This window comes from Myotis daubentonii, chromosome Y, assembly GCF_963259705.1.
Source record: "Myotis daubentonii chromosome Y, mMyoDau2.1, whole genome shotgun sequence".
Lineage (NCBI taxonomy): Eukaryota > Metazoa > Chordata > Mammalia > Chiroptera > Vespertilionidae > Myotis > Myotis daubentonii.
In genome coordinates, this window is record NC_081862.1 from 2,627,970 (window position 1) to 2,655,461 (window position 27,492).

General features: G+C 50.1%; 2 pseudogenes; one reads left to right on the forward strand and one right to left on the reverse strand.

Annotated features, from left to right (window-relative positions):
- LOC132225626 (histone-lysine N-methyltransferase PRDM7-like) overlaps positions 1-27,492 on the reverse strand; it is a 208,242-nt pseudogene that overhangs the window by 51,317 nt on the left and 129,433 nt on the right.
- Positions 1,910-24,733, forward strand: LOC132225581 (histone-lysine N-methyltransferase PRDM9-like; annotated as a pseudogene).

Here is a 27,492-nt window from a genome sequence, read left to right on the forward strand (position 1 = left end):
GACAAATAGGGAGCTCCAGTGAGCGTGAGAGAATAATGGAGGAAGAGCCCAGCACAGGCCAGGACGTGAATCCAAAGAACAGAGGCAAATTATCTGTGGGAGTAAGAATGTCAAAAATTGTAACAATCAATCATGGACGGTGTGGGCAAGGCTTCAATGATAAGTCACATATCGACACACACCAGAGGACACACTCAGGGGAGAAGCCATATGTGTGCAGGGAGTGTGGGAAAGGCTTTACACGGAAGTCACATCTCATCAGACACCAGAGGACACACTCAGGGGAGAAGCGATATGTGTGCAGCGAGTGTGGGAAAGGCTTTACACGGAAGTCACATCTCATCAGACACCAGAGGACACACTCAGGGGAGAAGCCCTATGTGTGTAGGGAGTGTGGGAGAGGCTTTAGAGATAAGTCAAGTCTCATCACACACCAGAGAACACACTCAGGGGAGAAGCCCTATGTGTATAGGGAGTGTGGGAGAGGCTTTAGAGATAAGTCAAGTCTCATCAAACACCAGAGAACACACTCAGGCAGAAGCCCTATGTTTGCAGGGAGTGTGGGCGAGGCTTTACACAGAAGTCCAATCTCATGAGACACCAGACAACACACTCAGGGGAGAAGCCCGGTGTTTTTGCAGGGAGGATGCATCATGAGCCCTAAATTGCACCTCAGCAGCTACAGGGCAAGTGTAGGAGCAGCATACCTCATACCCCAGCTCTGAGGGGGCTTTAGAGGAAGCCTGCTGGCCCCTTTCCCTCCCCAAGAGTGTAATTAGTACAGAAGTAACTGGTCAAACAAATCCTCCGCTTTCAAAAGGAGAGGCAATAGACAAACAGTTCCGTAAGTGCTATGGGGATGTCAACACGAATGTCCCTCATGGTGCTTTTGGCCTCGTTTTAATAAAGTTTGTGTCCAGACAAACCTGAAGCCTACGTGCCTCATCCCCCTCATCACTGAAAGCAGAGTTCCAGGAGGGCCTCAAAGAACCCTCAGCCACAGACCTAAACCCGGGAAGGCGGAATCTGGCGTCAGTCCAGTGAGGTCCCCGTCAGGGAGAGGGATTGAGACACACTCACCAGGAACATGAATAGGACCCCACCAACCCCTTGGCTTCTCCTGGCTCCTCCCCTGATTCCTTAGACCTCTGTAGCCTCAAAGGTGAAAGTCAGAGAGGGTGTGTGCAGGTGTGTGTGCATGTGTGTGTACATGTGTGTGCGTGTGTGTGTGTGTGTGTGTGCCCGTGTGCCTGTGCACACACCTGTGCTGCCTCAGCCTGGACACCCAAGCAGGGGCCCTGTGCTGCCTCAGTCTCGCCTGGGGCATAGCATGTGGGCACCAGGTCTGTCCACAAGGGTTTGAGTCTCAGCTCTGCCCTCACAACTGTGTGTCCTAAGGCAAGACCCCCAAATTCTCTGTGCCTCTTTCCAAACTATAAAGCGGGAGGGTGACCCAGGCTTTGGAGTGTCATTCAGAGTGGGGTCAGCACCGGTGCCTCTGGCTCAGGGTGGTTAAAACACGCATCTCTCGGTGAACAGCGTCTGCCAGGCCTTGAGGTGGACAAGGGCGGCAGAGGGAGTGGGGCCGAGGAGCCAGTATAGAGCTCAAGCAGCCCCACTGTTCTGCGTGGACTCGGCTGCCTGAGCAGGAGGCGTGGGGTCAGGCATGCTCCTCCCCCGGCCACCCCCTCCCACTAAGCCTGGGCAGGTGGCACTGAGATTGACCAGGACAAAGGCCCTCACCACCCTACTGAGAGCTGCTGGGTGCACCTCACCTCACAGTGTGTGCGACGCCCACCTCGCAGCAGCTCCTGGTGCCTGGCCTTGTACCTGGGTCTGCGGTTCTCACCCTCCCCTGACCTGTCTGAAATCCTTAACTGCACGTTTCTTATGGGGAGTCTGATGGGCCATGGACCCGCGTGAGCAGAGCAGGCAGGCCGTGTCGGTCATTCCTGGCCACCGGTTCACAGGTAATGTCCACTGAGGCCAGGAGCACCGACCCTCATGGGCCCATGTGTGGGAGTCCAGCGAGGCTCCAGGGAACAGGTAAGCATCTGCCTGTGGAGGCGATGGGGCCCCAGCAACCAGAGGCCCCGCTTTTCTTACAACAGAGCGGACGTCCATGCAGGGAGCAGGCACACGCAGTGAGGGCCCGTCACCCCTCAGCCCGAGGGACCTAGCACCGCACCTGTTTCTGGAGGAGAGCTCCTGAAGGGGGTACCCAAACCCACGACCTGGGACCATAACCTTCCCTCTCCCGCCCGGCTGGCATGGCTCAGCACTTGAGCATCGACCTATGAACCAGGAGGTCAGGGTTCAATTCCTGGTCAGGGCACATGCTCGGTTTTTGGGCTTGATCCCCAGTGTGGGGCCTGCAAGAGGCAGCAGATCCATGATTCTCTGCTATCATGGATGTTTCTCTCTCTCTCTCTCTCTCTCTCTCTCTCTCTCTCTCTCTCTCTCTCTCTCCCTCTCTCTCTCCACCCCCCCTTCTTCTCCCTTTCAGTCTGAAATCAATAAAAAATACATTTAAAAAAATGATGGCATTTCTATGTGAAGAATGGAAACCTCATTCCCTACAGTGACTGAGGGCTTGGGTTGGTGACCTGAAACTCTCAGAAGCAACCATTGAGCCTCACCTTCATACTCGTGTTTTCCCACATTAACCCAATCCTGAAACACCTCAGGACCAGGAGAAATCTGCCAGTTGGGATATTGTTTTCTGTGGGTCTCAGCGGACTCGGGAGGAGCCAGCCCACAGTCATGGAGCTGTTGACACCCAAGCAGGGGCCCTGTGCACATTGGAAGGTGGGCTCTCTCGCTCAGGTCAGGAGGGGCAAACCCCCACCCCCAGCATCGCATTGAAACACCACACATTTCCAAGTGGCTCAGCACCTCTGGTGAGTACCTCTCAGGGGGTGAAGGAAAGCTTTGCACAATCAAGTCCTCATTCACATTAAAAATGTTGGTGTCCCCGTGCCCAAACCTCCACATACAGGAAGGTTCTGGTTTGACTAGTCACGCCTTGATGTGTTGAATACATCTTTCCCAGGTTGCAATGATTAGCCTTTAACTTCATGCCCAGCTTTTTCTACCATTTGTTTCCATGTCCAGTGTGACACATCTCACTTCCTTTGGAAGGAAATGGAAAATTGTCCAGGATGCGATGCTCCGCTGTTTGGGTGTAGATGTGCACACACGTTTTAAACTGAGATACTGTGAACATTCATGAACTGGAATTCTCACAATGACTAGGAAAGACAAGTGGTGGGTGTTTTCGGTAAAATCTGATACCTATTGGGAGGAGGATAGGAGCAGATTTGACAGTTTCCAGTTTTATTTTAAATCTGTTGTTCTTGATCTGACACACAGAGGGACAGGGAGACAAAGAGAAACAATCAGGTGATGGGGGTGGCCTTACCAGGAATCAAGGGCACTTCTTGGTTCATAGGTCAGCACTCACTCATTGAGCCTCGCTTGCTGGGCTGTGTGTTGCTATTTGGATGACCTCTTTCTACAAAGACAATGCGGCCCTGGCTGGGTAGATTACATGCCAGGGGGATGAGAGCCTTTACCTTGCTGGTGTTCTCATGCTGCTTGGAGCATCAGGCCTGTTTCCATCATCACAGCAGCTGGGAGCTGTGGCATCAGTACAAGCCTACTTCTACCTTCTGCCTATAGGTTCATAACAGAATGAAGGGAAAACCATGAAGGTTGTCTCAACAAGGGGACCAGTCATTTAGCAAACATTCTGCTTTGGTGACAACACATGACCCCCAAAAGTTCCTTGGGCAGCGATACACAGTAATACTTACCAAGTTTCTAAACATTTGCCAAGTAAAACATTCACTCTTACAAAGTTTTTTTTTTTAATATTTTATTGGTTTTTTACAGAGAGGAAGGGAGAGGGATAGAGAGTTCGAAACATCGGTGAGAGAGAAACATCAATCAGCTGCCTCCTGCACACTCCCTACTGGGGAGTGCCCTTGTCCGGAATCGAACCTGGGACCCTTCAGTCCGCAGGCCGACGCTCTATCCACTGAGCCAAACCGGTTAGGGCCACTCTTACAAAGTTTTTAACATGCTCACTTAATTACACTTAGGAAGGCAACTTTGTACGGGAAATGTCGTTTTCTAAAATAAAATGTATGTATAATACAAATGTAGAATACATCACACAGATGACTGCTTGGCTCGGATTTATTTTTCATACATACAATAACTATATAGAATAACTTTGAGATCACTTTTCAAACAACTGATGTGTGAATGGATGTCCAGAGAGGTCTTGGGTCTTGGGCAGAGTCACCATGAAGTAGGTGCTGTCTGTGGAAATGGAATCCAGGGTTCTGGAGTCAAAAACCTCTGAGAAGGTACATCTGGGAGGATAAAAGGAACCAGCACAGTGGTCACAGGTTCCCGGATGTCACCTCTCCAGGCCACTGCGGCCTCGATTATCTGTGTGTCCCTCGGTCTCTGTGTCCCTCGGTCTATGTGTCCCTCAGTCTGTGTGTCCCTCAGCCTGTATGTCCCTCGGTCACTGACACCGGGTGAGTCTGCTCCCATCTTCTCAGTGTGGGGGACTCTGGGAGCAGCGACACAACGCAGTAGAGGAGAGCACGTGCAGGACCCTCCTCTGTCCATTCCCCGCCTCCTTCACGCCTCGCTTTCCCCTGCTTGTCCAGGCCTCGCCCCCCCCTCAGAGCCTCGCCCAAACGTGGTGGCTTGGGAGACCCTGCAAGGACCGCGCTAGAATGGCCTCGTCGTGTTGTGTCAGGATCTTGCCAGCTGAGAGACACTCATACATTTTATTTTTATCTTATAGACACATTCCTTGGAAAAACATCCGCGGAGCTGAATGCTCTGCTCATCATGGTGCCTTTCTTTAGGGGTATGCTGCTTTTTCACACCCTCCAAAGCTTTTCCTTCTTTGTAGGTTTTTCTTGTTTATGTTTTGGTTAATTCTTACCAGAGGATATGTTTTTACTGACAGAGGGAGGGGGGGAGGGAGGGAGGGGATAGAGAAGAAACAAAAACGCAAACATGAATATGCAAGAGACACATGCATCTTTGGCTCCCACAAGAGCCCAGACTGGGGCAGGCAATGAAGCCTGCATCCCAGGTATGTGCTCTGGACCAGGAATCCCACCAGCGACCCTTCCCTGGGCACCCGAAGGTCTAACCAGTGAACAACACTGGCCAGGCCTATTCCTTCTGCTTAGCAGATGAGAGCAAATGTCACTCTTTCTTCTGGCAGAAGGCGGCCAATCTATGATGATCACTCATCATTGATCTTTCTCTCTTCCTTTCTGAACTAGTAGAAATGTATATTTCTAAAAAAAACCACTGTGGCCCTGGCCAGTGTGCCTCAGTGGGGAGAGTGTCAACCTATGTATTGAAGGGCCCCTGGTTCGATTCCCGGTCAGGGCACATGCCCCGGTTGCGGGCTGGATCCGCAGTAGGGAGGGGGTGATACAGGAGGCAGCTGATCCATGATTCTCTCTCATCATTGATGTTTCCATCTCTATCCCTTTCCCTTCATCTCTGAAATCAATAAAACTATATTTAAAAAAAAAAACATACTGGGTTTCAACACAAAAGTTTAAATTGAAATTTTTTCGCGCTACTAACATGTTCCCATGATACCCTGCATCTGGAGGTGCCATCAACAATGACAGCCTCCCTGGTACTGATTGCATCAATAATGGCAGCCTACAGGGGAAGGACTGCCTCAGTAATGCCCGCCTCTAGGCTACATTGATCATTGCAGCCTCCAGAGTACTAGCTGCCTCAGTAATGCCCTACAGAAGCCGCTGAGTCTAGTGGTAATAACACGTTCTTGCGATACCCTTGCGCCTCGCTGTACGGACTGGCTGCCGCAATCATAGCGGCTGCCGGGTTACTGGCTGCCTCAGGAAAGGAGACCTGTCCTGTACTGGCTGCCTTGGTAACGGCAGCCGCCCCAGGACTGACTGCTCCAATCATGGCAGCCTCTAGGTTACGGACTGAATTACTGAACGCACAGCTTCCCCATGTCAGTGCAGCAGCCAAGGCCTCCCTCTGCAGGGCTGGGACAGGAAGGGGTGCAAAAGCCAGTCCCGTGACTTCAGTCCATCCGGGGAAGGAATAATTGCACCCTGGACAGCCTCGATGATTTTGTAGGGTTTTCTGTAGGTTTTGTTTGTTTGTGATTTGTTGGGTAGACTTTTCCATCAAATTCACGGGACATTAGCTAACATTTCAGAACCACGGACAGAAGCATAAGGTGTTATTCTTTGAATGGCCACAAGAGGGACCCAGAGGATCGTTTTCGCAAAGGAATTGGCTGACAGCTTCCTTTAAGGCAGTGGTTCTCAACCTTCCTAATGCCGCGACCCTTTAGTACAGTTCCTCATGTTGTGCTGGCCCCCAACCATAAAATTATTTTCGTTGCTACTTCATCACTGTAATGTCGCTACTTTTATGAATCGTCATGTAAATGTGTGATATGCAGGATGTATTTTCATTGTGACAAACTGAACATAATTAAAGCATAGTGATTCATCACAAAAACAATATGTAATTATATATGTGTTTTTTCGATGGTCTTAAGCTACCCCTGTGAAAGGGTCGTTCGACCCCCAAAGGGGTCGCAACCCACAGGTTGAGAAACGGTGGTCTAGTGGGAATCCCTGTTTCCCAGAAGGCAACTCCCGGCCTACCGCCTGGTCCTCTCGCTAAGGAAGCGAACACACGCGCCTGGAAGACAGTCCGGGACCTAAATACCGTCGGGTGGAACACAGACTGGGTCAGGCGGCAGGAAGGATGTGTCACCCCAACACCTGCCCGGGCGGGGGGCTCCGGGCTCCTGGGGTCCCTCCGCGAAACCACAGGAATCCGAGCCCTGGACACCGCCCAGCCGTGCCTGGCTGAAAGCTTCTTGACAGACACTCGCAGGACCCTGGGTAGCCAATCACCACCAGGGGTTGAGGGCGGAAGGCAGGCTCTTTCGACAAGATTCTGCCATTGACTGGCAGGAAGGCTGCACCCTGCGCCCCGCCCTTTCCGCGTTTCTGACCGCCCATTGGCAGGCAGGGCCCTGTGACCGCATCACTGATTGGCGGCTGCCTCTGACGCTCTGGGTGCGGGAAGCTCCCCCTCCCCCCGCCACACAAGCCTGAGGGCGGGAGCGCGCGGCGGGCAGCGCGTGGGTTTGAGGGGACCTCGGCCAGGTGCGCAGCGCCGCAGGGAGACCCACAGTTAAACGGGTGCCTCGCGTGGGAACCCCTTTGCCGCCGGCCTTCAACCCCCAGCCGAAGACCCGGGGTGTCCTCCCGAGAGGAAACCACTCTGTCAGCCTCCACGCACCCCAAGTCCGCTAACCCGGAGGACCCCCGGGCTCCGCGCCCAGAGGAACGCTCAATCCCCCAAAGCTCAGACCCAGCACACCCCGAGCCCGGGCTCCCTAACCACGGCACCCCAGAAAGACCAAATCCCCACCTCCGAGACCCGAAACCCTGAAGCCTGTCCTTGAGACCCCAAATCTCTGTGCAGGAGCCCAAATCCTCTCACCCGAGCTCCCCAAGTTTCCTGGCCAGAAAGACCCGGATTGTGTCCCGCGGGCCCATCTCCTCAGCCCGTGACTTCTCTGCCCCTTGAGGCGCCTCCTCCCGCGTGCATTGCTCCGGGATCGCGGGTGCCATTCCCGAACCCGGTTCCTCCCGGCACAGCACCCCCAACGTCAGGGCGCCTCCACCTCCACCCCCAGGGCCCTCAACCCCCCACCGCGCCCCTCAGTCCCCCCCCACCACGCCCCTCAGACTCCTGACCGCGCCCCTCACACCCCGCACCGCGCCCCTTACACCCCCCACCGTGCCCACAGTCCTCTCCGACCAAGCCCCTCAGACCCCCACACCGCGCCCCTCACACCCCCCACCTCGCCCCTCAGTCCCCCCCCGACCCCGCCCCTCAGACTCCTGACCGCGCCCCTCAGTCGCCCCCTGAGACCTCGCGAGCCGCCGCGGTAAGGAGGCGCCCCCTGGTGGGTCTTAATGGCTGTGGCCCTGGCCACCTGGTCCCGGTCCCAGTCTGTCCTGAGGCGGGAGCGGGTTCGTCAGCGCCTCCTCCTCACACAGGCACTGCGGCCTCCTGCTGGGACTGGGCTGGCGGCACCATAAACCCCGACAGGGACCCCCAGGAGCGGCCCGAGAGGAGGCGGGGAGAGCAGGGCACAGAACCAAGGTGAGGGGGTCCACGGGGGTGGAGGTGGGGACGGGGGTGGGGACGGGGTGGAGGCGGGGCGCCCCCCCTCGGGCCGGGGCGGACGGACGGACGGTCTCTCCTCCAGCCCAGGGCCGCCTGCAGGGATGTGTCCATCTACTTCTCCCGGGAGGAGTGGGCCCACTACTTCTCCCGGGAGGAGTGGGCGCAGATGGGCGCCTGGGAGCCAGCCCGGCACCGGAACGTGAAGAGCAACTAGGAGGCGCTCCTCAGCATTGGTGACCCGGAGGGGGGGGCGGGGCCGCGGGGGGTTGGGGGGCTCCGTCCAGGGCCCCGGCTCCGCCCCGCTCGGCGCTGGCTCTGCTGTTCATCCCTCAGCTCTTCGCCCGCAGGACAGACTCTTTCTTTCTCTCCTTCCAGGTCTCAGGGCCCCTCGACCCGCCTTCATGAGTCGCCGCGGCAGAACAGCCAGGCACGGGGCGGAGGACTCCGAGGACTCGGATGAAGAGTGGACCCCGAGGCCGCGAGGTGCGGGCGGAGGGCGTGCAGGTGCCTGACCCCGACCAGGTGTTGGTCGGGCGGGCTCTCAGGAGTTACCGGGGAGGAGCAAGAGGCAGAGCAGTTACACACCAGGGGCTGTTCACATAAACCCCTTTTTATGAATCATTTATTTTACAGAGAGAGAGAGAGAGAGAGAGTGAGAGAGAGAGGAACCTCCATCGCTGCCTCCTGCCGGCCCCCCACCTCACGGTTCATAGGTCGAGGCTCAACCACTTAGCCACACTGGCCAGGGTCAGAGAACCTCTTTCAATGTGTAACAATAATTATATACAGATTTAGTGTTGACACTATCACAGAAGTTCCCCCATTTCTCCCCCTTTTCTCACCTTCACCCAGACCCACCCCCCAAATCTACAATAATAAAACCATAATATGCAAATCCAGGGAGGACCAGCTGAAGGACTGGCCAGATGACCAGGCTCTGACACTCACTGGCGTCAGGCCAGCCAAGGCCTGTAAAACACAATTGGTCCGGCCCCACCATCCCCCATGATGCCCTGCAGAGAAAGGCCCAGGCCACTAGCCACTAGCCACTGGGTGATCAATGGGGGCTCCCCGTCACCCCAAAGAGGGAGGCCCAGGCCACCAATGCACAGCTGGGGCTGCTGAACCAGTCCTCCATCTGAAGGCGATGGATCGCAGGGCTCCCAGACTGTCAGAGGCGCAGAGGGCACAGGCCGGGGTGAGGAATCCCCCTCCCACCCCCCCTGCCCCCCCCCCCGCCGCCATTCCCGGTACATAAATTTAAAAATTTCCTGCAATGGTGCTCTAGTATATATATACTAGAGGCCCGGTGCACAAAAATTTGTGCATGGGGGGGGGGGGTCCCTCAGCCCAGCCTGTGCCCTCTCACAGTCTGGGACGCCTTGGGAGATAACGTCCTGCTGGCTTAGGCCTGCTCCCGGGTGGCAGAGGGCAGTCCCAATCCCTAGGTGCAGCCCCTGGTTGGGCTCAGAGCAGGGCTGATTGGGGAGTTGGGGTGCCGCCCCCTGTCATGCACAGAGCAGGGCGATCAGGAGGTTGCGATGCCACCCTCAGTCACGCTCAGGGTAGGGCCGATTGGGGGGTTGGGGCACCGCCCCTTGTCACACTCAAGGCAGGGTCGATGGGAAGGTTGCGGCACCACCCCCTGTCACACACAGAGCAGGGCCAATCAGGGGTTGGGGCACTGCCCCCTGTCACTCACAGAGCAGGGCCTATCAGGGGGGTTGGGGCTCTGTACCCTGTTACGCACAGAGCAGGGCCAATCAGGGGGTTGGGGCGCTGCCCCCTGTCACTCCCAGAGCAGGGCCCATCAGGGGTTTGGGGTGCGGCCCTCTATCACCCACAGAGCAGGGCTGATCAGGGTGTTGGGGCGCCGCCACTCTCACACTCAGGGCAGGGCCGATGGGGAGGTTATGGCTCTACGCCGTCACACACAGAGCAGGGCCCATGTGGAGGCTGGGGGGTTGTGGCCCCGGCCCCTGTCACACACAGAGCCGCAGGGCGATCAGTGGGTTTGGGCGCTGCCCCCGTCACACTGATCCCGGTGCCGGGAGGCATATTACCCTTTTACTATATAGGATAGAGGCCTGGTGCATGGGTGGGGCTGGCTGGTTTGCCCTGAAGGGTGTCCTGGATCAGGGTGGGGGTCCCCACTGGGGTGCCTGGCCAGTCTGGGTGAGGGGCTGAGGGCTGTTTTCAGGCTGGGGGTGACTGAAGCTCCCAACCACTCCTTTTTTTCTTTTCTTTTTTTTTTTTATTCTGGGCCAGCTTTAGCTCTGAGGTTTGGCTCCAGCTCTTAGGCCTCCACTGCTGAAAGTAGGTTTCTGGCCTTTGCTTACAATGCTGTGATCCTGCTGGCTGAAGCCCAGGACTAAAGCAGGTTTCTGGGGTTTTGTTTAGCTTCTATATTTGTTACATAGTTGCTTAGAGTTGCAGGTCAGAGGCCTGCAGCGGCAGGCAGGGAATTTTGGAGTCCTCTGTCACTGAAGCAAGCAAGCCTCATGTTAGTTTCAAGCTGCCTGGCTGCCGGCCGCCATCTTGGCTGGCAGTTAATTTGCAAATTGCCCTGATTAGCCAATGGGAAGGGTAGTGGTCGTATGCCAATTACCATGTTTCTCTTTTATTAGATAGGATATATATATATATATATATATATATATATATATATATATATATATATATAATTTTCTTAAGCTGTTCTCTCTCTGGGAGCACACACACCCCTCACCCTTTCCCCTCTACTCCCCCCCACTAGGTGTGCATCTCCTAAACTAAGAGACCCAGGAGACTTGCACCAGGGAGTATGGGCAGTGGCAGGTCATTCAGGCTAACCCCCTGAACCTGGCTCCAAGGCCCCTTTGCTATGACTTTCCAATGAGCCAAAGCAGCCCGCCTAGGCTGAATTCTTTCCTTTAACCTTTCTAGAGCAACACAGCAGCCCAGCCTAGGCGCTCTCCTGCTGCTGCTTCTATCCTAAGTCCTTCCTTGTTTCACTGTCCCCAGCTTTAATAAACATTCTTTCAAAATAAAAATAAATAAATAGCCATTGCTTGGTGCCTCAGTTGGTTGGAGCATCCTCCCATACACCAAACATTTTTGGGTTCCACCCCCAGTAGGGGTGTGTATGGGCTACAAGTGATCGATGTTTCTCTCTCATATCTATGTTTCCCTCTCTTTCTTTCTCTTCCTCTCTCTCTAAAATCAATAAACATATATTCTCACGTGAGGATTAAAAAATAATAGTAGAGGGCGATAAATGGTGATGGAAAAAAATAAAATAAAGCCTGGAAACCAAGATGGCGGCATAGGTTAACGCAGGAGATTGCTGCCTCGAACAACCAATTCAAGGGTACACCTAAAAGACAGAACGGACATCATCCAGAACCACAGGAAGGCTAGCTGAGTGGAAATTCTACAACTAGGAGGAAAGAGAATATCATACCCAGACTCAGAGGAGGCGCAGTGCTGAAGTGAAATACTCAGGTTCGGAGTGTGAGGTTGTTGTTTTCAATCGGGAGGGAGTTTCTGACTCTGAGCTCCAGATCCGGGCAAGTCTCTAGGGACCCAGATTCAAACAGGAGAAGCGGGACTGTCTGGCTTCGGTCGGAACTCGAAGGCAGCTTTCTCTCCGAGGTTTGCAGCAGTTGCTGGGAGTCTGTGAGGCAGAGCCCCTAGGGACGGAACTGAGAGCAGCCATAACTGCGCACTGCAGCCCGCCCTGCAGATCCCCAGGGACCCGCCCCGCCCAAGCCCTGCAAAGAGCCATTTGCCGCATAGCCTCAGGCAAACGCTAGATTAGCACCGCCCTAGAGATCCAGCACAAAAGCTCTCCCACTGCAGACACAGCTGACTCTCATAGCCAGTTAGCCTGGAGGTCAAATCACCCCCGTTATTGCCAACGGACAACAATCAAGGCTTAACTACAACAAGACTGCGCACAAAGACCACTAGGGGGTGCACCAAGAAAAGATAAAAAAATGCGGAGACAAAGAAACAGGATGCAAATGTCAGAAATGGAAGATATAGAGCTCAAAACCACACTTTTAAGGTCTCTCAAGAACTGTCTAGAAGCTGCCGATAAACTGAGTCAGGCCCTCGAAAAGACTGGTGAGACCGCCGATAAATGTAGTGAGATTCTCAAGAAATCTAATGAGATCGTCGATATTGTGATAAAGAACCAACTAGAAATTAAGCATACACTGACTGAAATAAAGAATATTGTACAGACACCCCACAGCAGACCAGAGTAGCGCAAGAATCAAGTCAAAGATTCGAAATGCGAAGAAGCAAAAAACACACAACTGGAAAAGCAAAATGAAAAAAGAATCTGAAAATATGAAGATAGTGTAAGGAGCCTCTGGGACAGCTTCAAGCGTACCAACATCAGAATTATAGGGGTGCCAGAAGATGAGAGAGAGCAAGATATTGAAAACCTATTTGAAGAAATAATGACAGAAAACTTCCCCCACCTGGTGAAAGAAATAGACTTACAGGTCCAGGAAGCGCAGAGAACCCAAACAAAAGGAATCCAAAGAGAGCCACACCAAGACACATCATAATTAAAATGCCAAGAGCAAAAGACAAAGAGAAAATCCTAAAAGCAGCAAGAGAAAGAAACTCAGTTACCTACAAGGGAATACCCATACGGCTGTCAGCTCATTTCTCAACAGAAACTTTGCAGGCCAGAAGGGAATGGCAAGAAATATTCAAAGTGATGAATACCAAGTACCTACAACCAAGATTACTTTATCCAGCAAAGCTATCATTCAGAACTGAAGGTCAGATAAAGAGCTTCACAGATAAGGAAAAGCTAAAGGAGTTCATCACCACCAAACCAGTATTATATGAAATGCTGAAAGGTATCCTTTAAGAAGAGGAAGAAGAAGAAAAAAGGTAAAGATACAAATTATGAACAACAAACATGTATCTATCAACAAGTGAATCTAAGAATCAAGTGAACAAATAATCTGGTGATCACAATAGAATCAGGGACATAGAAAGAGAAGGGACTGACTATTCTTGGGGGGAAAGGGGCGTGGGAGATGCGGGAAGAAACTGGACAAAAAACGTGCACCTATGGATGAGAACAGTGGGTGGGGAGTGAGGGCGGAGGGTGGGGTGGGAACTGGGAAGAGGGGAGTTATGGGGGGAAAAAAGAGGAACAAATGTAATAACCTAATTCACCTAGTACTTACAAACTGATAAGAAACAGATCAACAAAAAATAAAATAAAATAAAATAAAATAAAATAAAATAAAATAAAATAAAATAAAATAAAATAAAATAAAATAAAATAAAATAAAATAAAATAAAATAAAATAAAATAAAATAAAATAAAATAAAATAAAGAATAATAATATAATTATATAGATATAGAACATTAACAAACAAGTATACAAAAATATAAAAGTGAGTAAAAAATAACTAATTCAGAAGAGTTGTCATCACATAGAAGGAGGAAGGTCTGACGGGTGAGCAGTGCTCTAAGACCTGCATGGGGACATATGGGAAAATTATTACTCATGGTAGTTAGGGGGTTGGGTTGTGGGCCAGGGTAGGAAGTAGTTCACTGTTGTATCAGGTTCCATGTCAGCCATGGCATCATCTGCCAGGTTTCATGAAAGTCGGGTTGGTAGGGTCTGTAGTTCCATGGGTCAGAGGTTGGAACATAGCTGAAGTCACGACGTTATCTCTAACTTACCCGAAACTCTGTTTCTGTGGTGACTAGACCTGAGTCTTTGTTCCTAAGACTGTGTGATGCTGATCAGAATCTAGTGATTAGGAAAGGTGGCACAGTCCACATGTGCAAAGGAGGAAGGATAAGAAAGAAAGGAGGCAAGGTGGTCCTGGTGCCATTGGACTGGACAAGGCCAGTGTGAAGACAGAAGGCAGAGAGGAGAAAGGGCCAGGTTGCAGAGTAGAGATTCTTTGCAGTTACGTGACTGTCATTATATGTGTGTCATGAAAGGCCAATTTTTTTTTTTTTTGCTGTTTAGGGCAATTTTATTTTTTAAATCCTCACCCAAGGATATTCATTGAATTTAGAGAGAGGAAAGGAGAGAGACAGAAAGGGAGACAGAAACATCAATGTGAGAGAGGAACATTTATCCGTTGCCTCCTGTGTACACCCCAATACAGATCAAACCTGAAACCTTGTGGTGTACAAGACAATACTCCAACCAACTGAGCCACCCAGCCACGGCTAGGCCAATTTAAATATATATATATATATATATATATATATATATATATATATATATATATATATATATATATATATATATATATATTGAACAGAGGATGAAATACAGATGGGGTTTTGTCTATTTTTAAACATTTTAAGAAAATTAGCTGATGCTCCTAATAAAAGCATAAGCCTAATGAAACATCAAAAAACATTTCCAATCATCCTTGGTCTGTCCGTAGATCACTCTCTGATTCAGAATTCTGAAAAAATAAGAATCCCCAGATTTTGAAATAATTACCAACCAAACATGATTTCTGACCCGGCAGGCGTGGCTCAGAGATTGAGCATCGACCTATGAACCACGAAGTCGCAGTTCGATTCCCAGTCAGGGGACATGCCCAGGTTGTGCGCTCGATCCCTGCTGTGGGTTGTTCAGGAGACAGCTAATCCATGATTCTCTATCATCATTGATGTTTCTCTCTCTCTCCCTCGCCCTCTCCCTTCCTCTCTGAACTTATATGTATTATTGATTTCTCACCATCTTTTAGCTAAACCTTCTTGGGTGGCCTTCAGAGTGGAACAGAATAAACATCAGAAGGTGAGTATTCCCCAAATCCTGTTGAAAAGAAATTCTTCCTCCTGGATGCAAATGCAGGGAAGAGGAGAAAAAATCAGAGTGCAGCCTAGAAACTGCCACCTTTCTTTCCTGACCTCTTCAACAAAATGCCCAATATCATCTCAGTCGTTAATAACATCAGCTACAATAGTAGCTGCCACGGGTTTTATCTTCACAATGCTTCAGACTCTAAGAATTCTACATGAATAAACTCACTTAAACCTTACCACAACCCTATGAGGTAGTTACTATAACTATCACCGTTTCTGATGAGGAAACTGAGGTTTCAGACATATACAAGTGTTTGATTATATGTCTGAGATCACAGTATTGGTGGGCATGCACTCTAATCCATAGCTTCATCTCTAAACCACTTACAAGCTCATTAAAATTTCCATACTTTTATGCAGTTTCCACTGTCTTATCCATACATGATTACATCTTTCACTGACTGATGATTCCAAACACTATGCTGCCGTGAGAGATGCACTAAGACTTCCGACTCGCGGAAGCTTACTGACATATAGGCAGTTTGCACAGTGAATGGTCCCCCATGAAGAAGGACATAGGAACCCCAGCATCAGAGCCTCCTGGTCAAATAAAAGAAAGCATCTCTCAACTCTGGGGAGCTTCAGGTTTGACAATTGAGAAACAATAAATAAAGTGACTTAAGAACTTCATAGAGATGGCACACTATTCAATAGAAGCTCATCCATCTGGAACTGGTTTTGAATGCTCATTCCAGTAAGAAGCATGGCTTCTTTCTCTGAGCTCTAATTAGGCCAGTGTCATCTTGTTTGAATCATTTGCTCCGCCTGCCTACGTCTGCATTGTGAGCTCTTTGGTTCACACCAGATTTTTCTCTTCCAGAAGTCCCAGGCCCAGCTCAGGGTCCCTGAGGGCCCCTGAATGTTGGCTGAAAGAGTGCTTTAAAATTTACAAATTAAACTAGACTAGGGTCAAAAAATAATGAAGATAATTTACATGTGATTTCAAATACAGAGACGACTGAGAGGTTCATTGATAGCAGGACTGTAATTTGACATTCACACTTTACCAAAGAGCTCACAGAACGCTTTGGTGAACACCGTTATATGTCATGTTCATTATAACATTAAGAATTAGCATGTTATAGGTCAGGAAAAATGAAGAGAACTAGCTAGTAGCACAACCATATTCAAACAGAATTGGTGGGATCCAACTACTCTAATTACAAATATTCTTTCCGTGATATACTAATTTGCACATCCTATATAATATGCTAAGTGTCCAGTCGCCCGTTCAACCAATCAAAGCATAATATGATGATGACATGCTAAAGCCACTAACTGCTCGCTATGATGTGCACTGACCACCAAGGGGCAGACAGTCAACCGGTAGACCAGTTGCTATGACGTGCACTGATCACCAGGAGGAAGACGCTCTGACCTATAGGTTAGCTTGCTGCTGGGGTCCAGCTGATCAGGACTGAGCGAGATGGCCGGACACACCCTGGAGTCCTCCTGCGGTTCCTCCCCAGCTGGCCAACCTCCCGCGTCCCTCCCCAGCCCCGATCGTGCCCAAGTGGGGTCCCTCAGCCTAGCCTGTGCCCTCTCGCAATCCAGGACCTCTCGGGGAATGTAGGAGAGCCAGTTTTGGCCTGATCCCACAGGCCAGGATGAGGGACCCCGCTGGTGCATGAATTCGTGCACTGGGTCTCTAGTTTTAGCATAATTTTCCTTATTTTCATGATAGGTTTCTGCCAGCCATTTCTTTTGAAAAATATATGTTTTTATTGATTTTAGAGAGAAAGAGGAAGGGAGAGGGAGAGAAGCATCAGTGAGAGAGAAAAACATGGATCGGTTGCCTCCTACACAGACCCCCACCTGGGATCTAACCCATAACCAGGACATGTACCATGACCGGGAATGGAACCGGCAACCCTTCAGTTCAACCAACTGAGCTACACCAGCCAGGGCTCTGCCAACTATTTTTCTTTCTTTCTTTTTTATTCTTAATCCTCACCCAAGGATATTTTCTCATTGATTTTTAGGGAGAATAGAAGAGAGAGGGAGAGACAGAGAGAAATATCAATGTGAGAGACACATTGATTGGTTGCCTCCTGCATAAGTCCAGACCAGGGCATGGGCCAGGGAGGAGGATCCTGCAACCAAGTCACTGGCCCTTGATCGGAATAGAACTAAGGACCCTTCAATCCGCAGGCTGACACTCTATCAATTGAGCTACACTGGTTAGGGCCCAACTATGACTTATTTTCTTATCAGTATCTTTCACTCTCACTGTTCTATAAAAAAAAAAAAAAAGATCCTTAAGGCATGGGTTCTAGTCTTCAATTCACAACCCACATTGGCCATTTCTTTTTCCTCTAATATTCATACTTCCCAGGTATTTCAGAGTTGTTGAAGTGTTCATTGAAGTCATGTATGTGAAAATATATCATAAACCCTACATAATTAAATAAATGCATGTTACCTTTTAATATGGGACTTCCACATTGAAGGCAAAGTCCAGGACGTCATTAAGTAATGAGTCTACTTTGAAGGAATTGTCAGGAACAGCAAATTTGTGGACCACCAGTGGCTCAGAGCAGACTCAGAAACCAGTGCCCCCTCCTGGAGAAGCAAGTCCCTCTGGACAGCACCCTAGATCGAAATTGGGTAAGTTACATAATTTGGAGATTTCAGTTTCACTAATTCTTCTAGAAAGGCTAATCAGTATAGCCTAGGTATGTGGGGTGGACTTTGCATAGGCCTGGATTTGAAACTGGAGTTAGCGCTGAAGCTTTGAGCTAATCTTACCAACTCTCTGAGCTCCTGAATGCTAATGTGTAAAGTGAACATAAGGAAACATGGGCCACATATAGTTTGATAGCATTAAATTAAACCTTAAACAATTGACACATGCAAGTTGTCCAATAAATCCATCTGTGATAATAGCAACCATATTCTCTTGGTGTTGTGTGCCCAGGTCTTTACTCAGTGCCTAACGCATAATGTTCCCTCAATACATACTTTATGAGTGACCAAAGCTTGGGAGGTTGAACCTCAGAATGGGATCATCTAGAAACTAAAATTGAATCAGCCACCAATAGTCAGTGTGGAGTGCTAGTCTTTTAGTTAATGGAGGAAAATACCACATACTATAATAGAACAGGCGATCATTTGATGGTAGGACATTGTGTGTTTTCTGATAAGATAGGGACTAATGTTCCAGGCCTCATCCCCTCAGTCACCTGCCCTTCTCCCATGTAGACCTCAGGAGAAAGGAGATCGAAGTGAAGATGTATAGCCTACGAGAGAGGAAGTGTTGTGTCTACCAAGAGGTCAGCGAGCCCCAGGACGATGACTACCTATGTAAGCTCACCCTCACCAAGGAGCATGTTATGTCTTGATGCAAGAATTTCACTTGGTCTTTGGGTGCCCAAATCATTCCCTTCCTCTCGTGACCGGGAGTACAGGATTGAGGCTCACTGATGTGAGCTCTTTCCGAAGCTCTTCATGTCCAGGAACATGCACTGCACCCTCCCTCTTCCCTGTTGCTCTTGCCTCCAGATTGTGAGAAGTGTCAGAACTTCTTCATTGACAGCTGTGCTGTGCATGGGCCTCCTACGTTTGTAAAAGACAGTGCCGCGGACAAGGGGCATGCCAACCGCTCAGCCCTCACTCTGCCCCCTGGGTTGAGAATCGGACCATCAGGCATCCCTGAGGCTGGGCTTGGAGTGTGGAATGAGGAATGTGATCTGCCCGAGGGCCTGCACTTTGGCCCTTATGAGGGTCAGATCACAGAAGATGAAGCCACAGCCAACAGCGGCTACTCCTGGCTGGTGAGAAGTTGACCTCTTCCCTGTCCTCTGGCTTCCCCGTCCCTCCTGTGGCTTGGGGGGCCCCCACCTTCTACATGCTAGGACATGGATGGGGACCATATGGTTAGTTAGCTCTGTGTACTGGGCGGACTTTGCATGAACATGGAGCTCCTCTCTAAGGATCAGAGGGTAAATGGGAGCAAAGTGGTACAGACTCCTCCCTTGGGGGCTCCTGCTTAGTGGACAAATCAATTCCGACGTGTAGATGATGAGTAAGAAAAATATCCTGTGATCACCATTGGCAGTTGAATCACCATGCAGGCTGAAAGAGATTTGATGACAGTAGAATAAAGTAATTCTTCTATTATATACACACAACCACACACACACACACACACACACACACACACACACACACACACACACACACAACACGGCCTTTAACTTCTTTTCCTGAAATGCAGATCACCAAAGGGAGAAACTGCTATGAGTATGTGGATGGAAAGGATACATCTCAGGCCAACTGGATGAGGTAAGGTCACTAGGCTTCTGGGTGCCAGAGTGGATACTCATGCCTCACAACCCACATGTCTGTCCTTCCCATCATGCCTCCCTAATGGTCTCCCTCAGTTCTCTGTTCCCCTTTTTTCTCCATACAGTGATCTTTAACATCTAGAGACACTTAGGAAAAAAGGAGGTAAAAGTATAGCATATGTCCTCAAAATAGAAGTCTCTGGTTTGGGCACTGACTGGGAAAACCTTGAGGACCCTGTATTACTCTGTGATTTATCTAATGGACATTAGTTAAACACCTACTATGTTCCAGTTTAGAGGAAGGAATCCATTACTTACACAGATTACACAGTCCATGACCCTAGGGAGGACTTACTGCAGACGGACATGAAACATTTTATTTCATAAACATTTAACTCTAATTTTCCTATTTTTCAAGAAGTGCCCAGTGCCCAGATAGCCTTGAACTAAGGATAGTCTAAACCTGTGAGGGCAGCACATCATCCCAGACTCAGTTCTAACTACAACTGGGTGTTGGAGCCTGCAGAGTAATAGTGCTCATGGCCCTTTCCTGAGGGGCTCTCTTGTGTCAGGGGAGACAGATTATGAATAAACTACTATTGTTCTGTGTTATTTTTCTAAGACAGAGAGACCTCCACGTTTCTGTGGGAACCTGGGGGAGGCAACTGAATGATGCCTTCAATAAAGTGTGGGGAGACTCGACAAAGGCCTCTGAAGAGAAGGTAGACTTGGACTGAGTGTTGAATGATGTGAGTCCTAGATTAAGCCCCGAGTTCTGTGGTGTAACACAGAACCTGACTTACAGCTTAGAGAAGCTAGAGGTCACCAGGTTTGATGGGGAAGTCTGCAATGAGGCTTTGGAAATGGCATTAGGCAGGATGAGCACTGTGAGCAGGACTTAGAGACAGGAATTCACATGACATTGTGACAGAGGCTTGGATATTGAACAGAAGTTTCCCCAGGAGCATGGGTGTGGGTGCCATCAGTGCTGAGGGCCTTAAGCTTCAGTGAGGAGCTGGGCACGAATATGACAGGTAGTGGAAACTCATCGCCTGTGGTTTTCTTTCCTTTCATCTGCCTCAACGCCAGGTATGTGAACTGCGCCCGGGATGACCAAGAACAGAACCTGGTGGCCTTTCAATATCACAGGCAGATTTTCTACCGAACCTGCCGGGTCGTGAGGACGGGCTGTGAGCTGCTGGTCTGGTATGGAGAAGAGTATGGCCAAAAGCTGGGCATCAAGAGGGGCAGCAAGTGGAAGACAGAGCTTGTGGCCAGGAGAGGTGGGCACCACTCTTCTTCAACATGGAAAGAAAGAATTCTTAGAAGTTTTCATGCTCCAACTCTCAAGTAGAGTAAACTCCACTCTAGAGTCAGCAAAGCTTCAAATCAGATGCTTCAGAAATTGATGGCTCATCACATAGGTTTTTGATTCTTAGGAACAATTTTAATATTTTTATTTTTGTTCTAATTTTTAAAAATATGCTTTTATTGGTTTTAGAGACAGAGATGAAGGGAGAGGGAGGGAAATATCAATCTGCTGCCTCCTGCATTATCCCTACTGGGGATCAAGTCCACCACCCAGACATGTGCCCTGACCAGGAATCAAACTGGCTACCTCTGGGTGAATGGGACAATGCTCAACGAACTGAGCCACACTGGCCAGGGGCTATATTTGTTCCATTTTAAAAAATTCTTCATGCACAAAATACACAGCATCATATAGTGCTGAAAGGGTTAGAGGCAAAAAAAAAAAAAAAGGTTTCAGGCACTTAGCCAGCTCTCTTATCAAGGTGGTTGTTTGTGGGTTGTTGTTTTGTTTGTTTTTTTTAACACTTTAGCTGTTTCTTCTTCATTTACTGCATATTTCTAAATGAAATGTGTGTGTTAACATGCATTCATTCATTATTTTGTGACTTGCCATGTGAATTCCTACGCGGTGCCACCCAGAGTTCTGGGAGCTGGAAATACAGATCAACACTATGATCAGAATCACTGCTCCTGAGCAGGTGGCTGGTGAAGGAGGGAAGCCCTGGCAGACATATGTGCATGTGCTTAATATTACACAGTGGTTAGCACTTTGGAGAAAACGGGCCCAGGACAAGTGCCTAGGGATCACTGTGAGGGGAAGGTGGGTGTGTCGGATTGCAAAGGTCAAGGGAAGGCTTTCTCAGGAGACAACAGTTACAACAGTTGTGTCACAAGGTCCCAGGCAGAAGGAGTGGCTGGTGCAGGGAAGGAAAGAGATGGGGTGTAGAGCTGGCTGAGGGCTACTCCCATCTCAGTCTCGGTACAGGGGGTAAGAACAGAGGTTGGACAGATGCCTAGCAGCCTGGAAATACAGTGCCTATGATCCAAGCTGAGATACTGGGGACTTTCTTGAGTGAGACGGGACAATTGAGCAGTTTTCAGCTGCAGAGTGGCATGTTCTAAAACTATGCTTTGTTAAATTTTTTGGAAAATAAACTTCAGTGGGGAATCCCCTCCGAGATTATTTCAACTCCAAGTGAGAGAGGAAGGCAGACTGGCTGGAGAGGGACGGGAGTCAGGAGTGTAAGAAGCAGGTTGGGGAAATATTTTTGTTGTTGTTGTTAATCCTCACCCAAGGATATTTTTCCACTGATTATTTTTTGAGAGAGAGTAGAAGGGGGAGAGACAGAGAGAGAAACATCAATAGCTTGTCTCCCACGGGCACCCCAACCAGGGCTGGGGATTGAGCTTGCAACCAAGGGACGTGCCCTTGACTAGAATCAAACCCAGGAGCCTGGAGTCCCCAAGGTGGTGCTCTATCACTGAGCCAAACTGGCTAGGGCATGGTTGGGGAGATATTTTGAAACTGGACTTTGTAGTGTATTTGAAATAGGCTAACACTGAAAGAAATCAAGTAGGAATACTGTGTGAGGAAAGACATATTTCCATTTTAAGATTTGTGGAAAACTGAGAGAAGCAATTGCTAGTTGGGGCCTATTGTTCCTCTATTTTTAAATATTTTTATTGATTTGAGAGAGAGAGGAAGGGAAATGAAGAGAGAGATAGAAATATCAACATGGATCAGCTGCCTCCTGCTGGGATAGAGCACAAAACCTGGGCATGTGCCCTGACCAGGAATCAAACTGGTGACGACCTGGTTCATGGGTTGGTGCTCAACCACTGAGATACCTGGCCAGGCCTGTGGTTTTTCTCTTTAACATGACTTAGAAGATACATGTATATGGAAATGTCACGATAGTCAAACCCATATAAGGAGTCAAATGGCTTCTGATGGTCCTTGATCTGTAAGACCTTTTTTCTTTTCAATCCTCACCCAAGGATATTTTTCCATTGATTTTTATAGAGAGTGAAAGACAGAGGGAAAGACAGAGAGAAATATCAATGTGAGAGGAACACATCGATTTGTTGCCTCCTGCACAATCCCTGACCAGGTCCCGGGCCGGGTAGAAGCCTGCAACCAAGGCACATGCCCTTGATGGGAATCAAACCCACGACCTTTCTGTCCTCAGGCTGAGGCTCTATCCACTGTTCCACACTGACCAGGGCTGTAGAAAAGACTTTGATATGGGGTCTCTGGATTTCTGAAGAAGAGTAGTGCAGACAAAGAAAAAGAAATGTAGACTGTGAAGGAACACTTTGTGGGAGGCAGAGCTTGCACTGTCAACACAGAATGATTCTGGAGACAGGTCTTACCAGGAGACAGAGCGTAAGGCACAGGCAGCCTTGCCCACACATGCCCTGACCAAAATTTTCTCCTTCAGCAGAACCAAAGCCAGAGATCCACACATGTCCCTCCTGCTCTGTGGCCTTCTCCAGTCAGACATTCCTCAGCCAACATGTGAAACGCAATCACCCCTCTGAGATTCTGCCAGGAGCACCTGCAGGAAAACACCTCCAGTCAGAGGAACCCGGCCCAGAGCGTCAAAATCAACAGCAGCAGCAACATCCTGGTCCACATGGGTGGAATGACAAAGCTGAAGGTCAAGAGGTCAAAGGAACTTCCAAACCTTTGCTTAAAAGTATCAGGCACAGGGGAACTTCAAGGGACTCTTTCAAGCCTCCCAACAGACAAATAGGGAGCTCCAGTGAGCGTGAGAGAATAATGGAGGAAGAGCCCAGCACAGGCCAGGACGTGAATCCAAAGAACAGAGGCAAATTATCTGTGGGAGTAAGAATGTCAAAAATTGTAACAATCAATCATGGAGGGTGTGGGCAAGGCTTCAATGATAAGTCACATATCGACACACACCAGAGGACACACTCAGGGGAGAAGCCATATGTGTGCAGGGAGTGTGGGAAAGGCTTTACACGGAAGTCACATCTCATCAGACACCAGAGGACACACTCAGGGGAGAAGCCATATGTGTGCAGCGAGTGTGGGAAAGGCTTTACACGGAAGTCACATCTCATCAGACACCAGAGGACACACTCAGGGAAGAAGCCATATGTTTGCAAGGAGTGTGGGCGAGGATTTACACAGAAGTCATCTCTCATCACACACCAGAGGACACACTCAGGGGAGAAGCCCTATGTGTGTAGGGAGTGTGGGCGAGGCTTTAAAGATAAGTCAAGTCTCATCAAACACCAGAGGACACACTCAGGGGAGAAGCCATATGTGTGCAGGGAGTGTGGCAGAGGCTTTAGAGATAAGTCAGGTCTCATCAAGCACCAGAGAACACACTCAGGGGAGAAGCCCTATGTTTGCAGGGAGTGTGGGAGAGGCTTTAGAGATAAGTCAGGTCTCATCAAACACCAGAGAACACACTCAGGGGAGAAGCCCAATGTTTGCAGGGAGTGTGGGCGAGGCTTTACATATAATTCAAGTCTCATCAAACACCAGAGGACACACTCAGGAGATAAACCCTATGTGTGCAGGGAGTGTGGGAGAGGCTTTAGAGATAAGTCAGGTATCATCAAACACCAGAGAACACACTCAGGGGAGAAGCCCTATGTGTGTAGGGAGTGTGGGAGAGGCTTTAGAGATAAGTCAGGTCTCATCAAACACCAAAGAACACACTCAGGGGAGAAGCCCTATGTGTGTAGGGAGTGTGGGCGAGGCTTTACACAGAAGTCATCTCTCATCAAACACCAGAGGACACACTCGGGGGAGAAGCCCTATGTGTGCAGGGAGTGTGGGAGAGGCTTTAGAGATAAGTCAGTTCTCATCAAACACCAGAGAACACACTCAGGGGAGAAGCCCTATGTGTGTAGGGAGTGTGGGCGAGGCTTTACACAGAAGTCATCTCTCATCAAACACCAGAGGACACACTCGGGGGAGAAGCCCTATGTGTGCAGGGAGTGTGGGAAAGGCTTTAGAGATAAGTCATGTCTCATCAAACACCAGAGGACACACTCAGGGGAGAAGCCCTATGTGTGCAGGGAGTGTGGGAGAGGCTTTAGAGATAAGTCAGGTCTCATCAAACACCAGAGAACACACTCAGGGGAGAAACCCTATGTGTGTAGGGAGTGTGGGAGAGGCTTTAGAGATAAGTCAGTTCTCATCAAACACCAGAGAACACACTCAGGGGAGAAGCCCTATGTGTGTAGGGAGTGTGGGAGAGGCTTTAGAGATAAGTCAAGTCTCATCAAACACCAGAGAACACACTCAGGCAGAAGCCCTATGTTTGCAGGGAGTGTGGGCGAGGCTTTACACAGAAGTCCAATCTCATGAGACACCAGACAACACACTCAGGGGAGAAGCCTGGTGTTTTTGCAGGGAGGATGCATCATGAGCCCTAAATTGCACCTCAGCAGCTACAGGCCAAGTGTAGGCACAGCATACCTCATACCCCAGCTCTGAGGGGGCTTTAGAGGAAGCCTGCTGGCCCCTTTCCCTCCCCAAGAGTGTAATTAGTACAGAAGTAACTGGTCAAACAAATCCTCCGCTTTCAAAAGGAGAGGCAATAGACAAACAGTTCCGTAAGTGCTATGGGGATGTCAACACGAATGTCCCTCATGGTGCTTTTGGCCTCGTTTTAATAAAGTTTGTGTCCAGACAAACCTGAAGCCTACGTGCCTCATCCCCCTCATCACTGAAAGCAGAGTTCCAGGAGGGCCTCAAAGAACCCTCAGCCACAGACCTAAACCCGGGAAGGCGGAATCTGGCGTCAGTCCAGTGAGGTCCCCGTCAGGGAGAGGGATTGAGACACACTCACCAGGAACATGAATAGGACCCCACCAACCCCTTGGCTTCTCCTGGCTCCTCCCCTGATTCCTTAGACCTCTGTAGCCTCAAAGGTGAAAGTCAGAGAGGGTGTGTGCAGGTGTGTGTGCATGTGTGTGTACATGTGTGTGCGTGTGTGTGTGTGTGTGTGCCCGTGTGCCTGTGCACACACCTGTGCTGCCTCAGCCTGGACACCCAAGCAGGGGCCCTGTGCTGCCTCAGTCTCGCCTGGGGCATAGCATGTGGGCACCAGGTCTGTCCACAAGGGTTTGAGTCTCAGCTCTGCCCTCACAACTGTGTGTCCTAAGGCAAGACCCCCAAATTCTCTGTGCCTCTTTCCAAACTATAAAGCGGGAGGGTGACCCAGGCTTTGGAGTGTCATTCAGAGTGGGGTCAGCACCGGTGCCTCTGGCTCAGGGTGGTTAAAACACGCATCTCTCGGTGAACAGCGTCTGCCAGGCCTTGAGGTGGACAAGGGCGGCAGAGGGAGTGGGGACGAGGAGCCAGTATAGAGCTCAAGCAGCCCCACTGTTCTGCGTGGACTCGGCTGCCTGAGCAGGAGCCGTGGGGTCAGGCATGCTCCTCCCCCGGCCACCCCCTCCCACTAAGCCTGGGCAGGTGGCACTGAGATTGACCAGGACAAAGGCCCTCACCACCCTACTGAGAGCTGCTGGGTGCACCTCACCTCACAGTGTGTGCGACGCCCACCTCGCAGCAGCTCCTGGTGCCTGGCCTTGTACCTGGGTCTGCGGTTCTCACCCTCCCCTCACCTGTCTGAAATCCTTAACTGCACGTTTCTTATGGGGAGTCTGATGGGCCATGGACCCGCGTGAGCAGAGCAGGCAGGCCGTGTCGGTCATTCCTGGCCACCGGTTCACAGGTAATGTCCACTGAGGCCAGGAGCACCGACCCTCATGGGCCCATGTGTGGGAGTCCAGCGAGGCTCCAGGGAACAGGTAAGCATCTGCCTGTGGAGGCGATGGGGCCCCAGCAACCAGAGGCCCCGCTTTTCTTACAACAGAGCGGACGTCCATGCAGGGAGCAGGCACACGCGGTGAGGGCCCGTCACCCCTCAGCCCGAGGGACCGAGCACAGAACCTGTTTCTGGAGGAGAGCTCCTGAAGGGGGTACCCAAACCCACGACCTGGGATCATAACCTTCCCTCTCCCGCCCGGCTGGCATGGCTCAGCACTTGAGCATCGACCTATGAACCAGGAGGTCAGGGTTCAATTCCTGGTCAGGGCACATGCTCGGTTTTTGGGCTTGATCCCCAGTGTGGGGCCTGCAAGAGGCAGCAGATCCATGATTCTCTGCCATCATGGATGTTTCTCTCTCTCTCTCTCTCTCTCTCTCTCTCTCTCTCTCTCTCTCTCTCTCTCTCCCTCTCTCTCTCCACCCCCCCTTCTTCTCCCTTTCAGTCTGAAATCAATAAAAAATACATTTAAAAAAATGATGGCATTTCTATGTGAAGAATGGAAACCTCATTCCCTACAATGACTGAGGGCTTGGGTTGGTGACCTGAAACTCTCAGAAGCAACCATTGAGCCTCACCTTCATACTCGTGTTTTCCCACATTAACCCAATCCTGAAACACCTCAGGACCAGGAGAAATATGCCAGTTGGGATATTGTTTTCTGTGGGTCTCAGCGGACTCGGGAGGAGCCAGCCCACAGTCATGGAGCTGTTGACACCCAAGCAGGGGCCCTGTGCACATTGGAAGGTGGGCTCTCTCGCTCAGGTCAGGAGGGGCAAACCCCCACCCCCAGCATCGCATTGAAACACCACACATTTCCAAGTGGCTCAGCACCTCTGGTGAGTACCTCTCAGGGGGTGAAGGAAAGCTTTGCACAATCAAGTCCTCATTCACATTAAAAATGTTGGTGTCCCCGTGCCCAAACCTCCACATACAGGAAGGTTCTGGTTTGACTAGTCACGCCTTGATTTGTTGAATACAT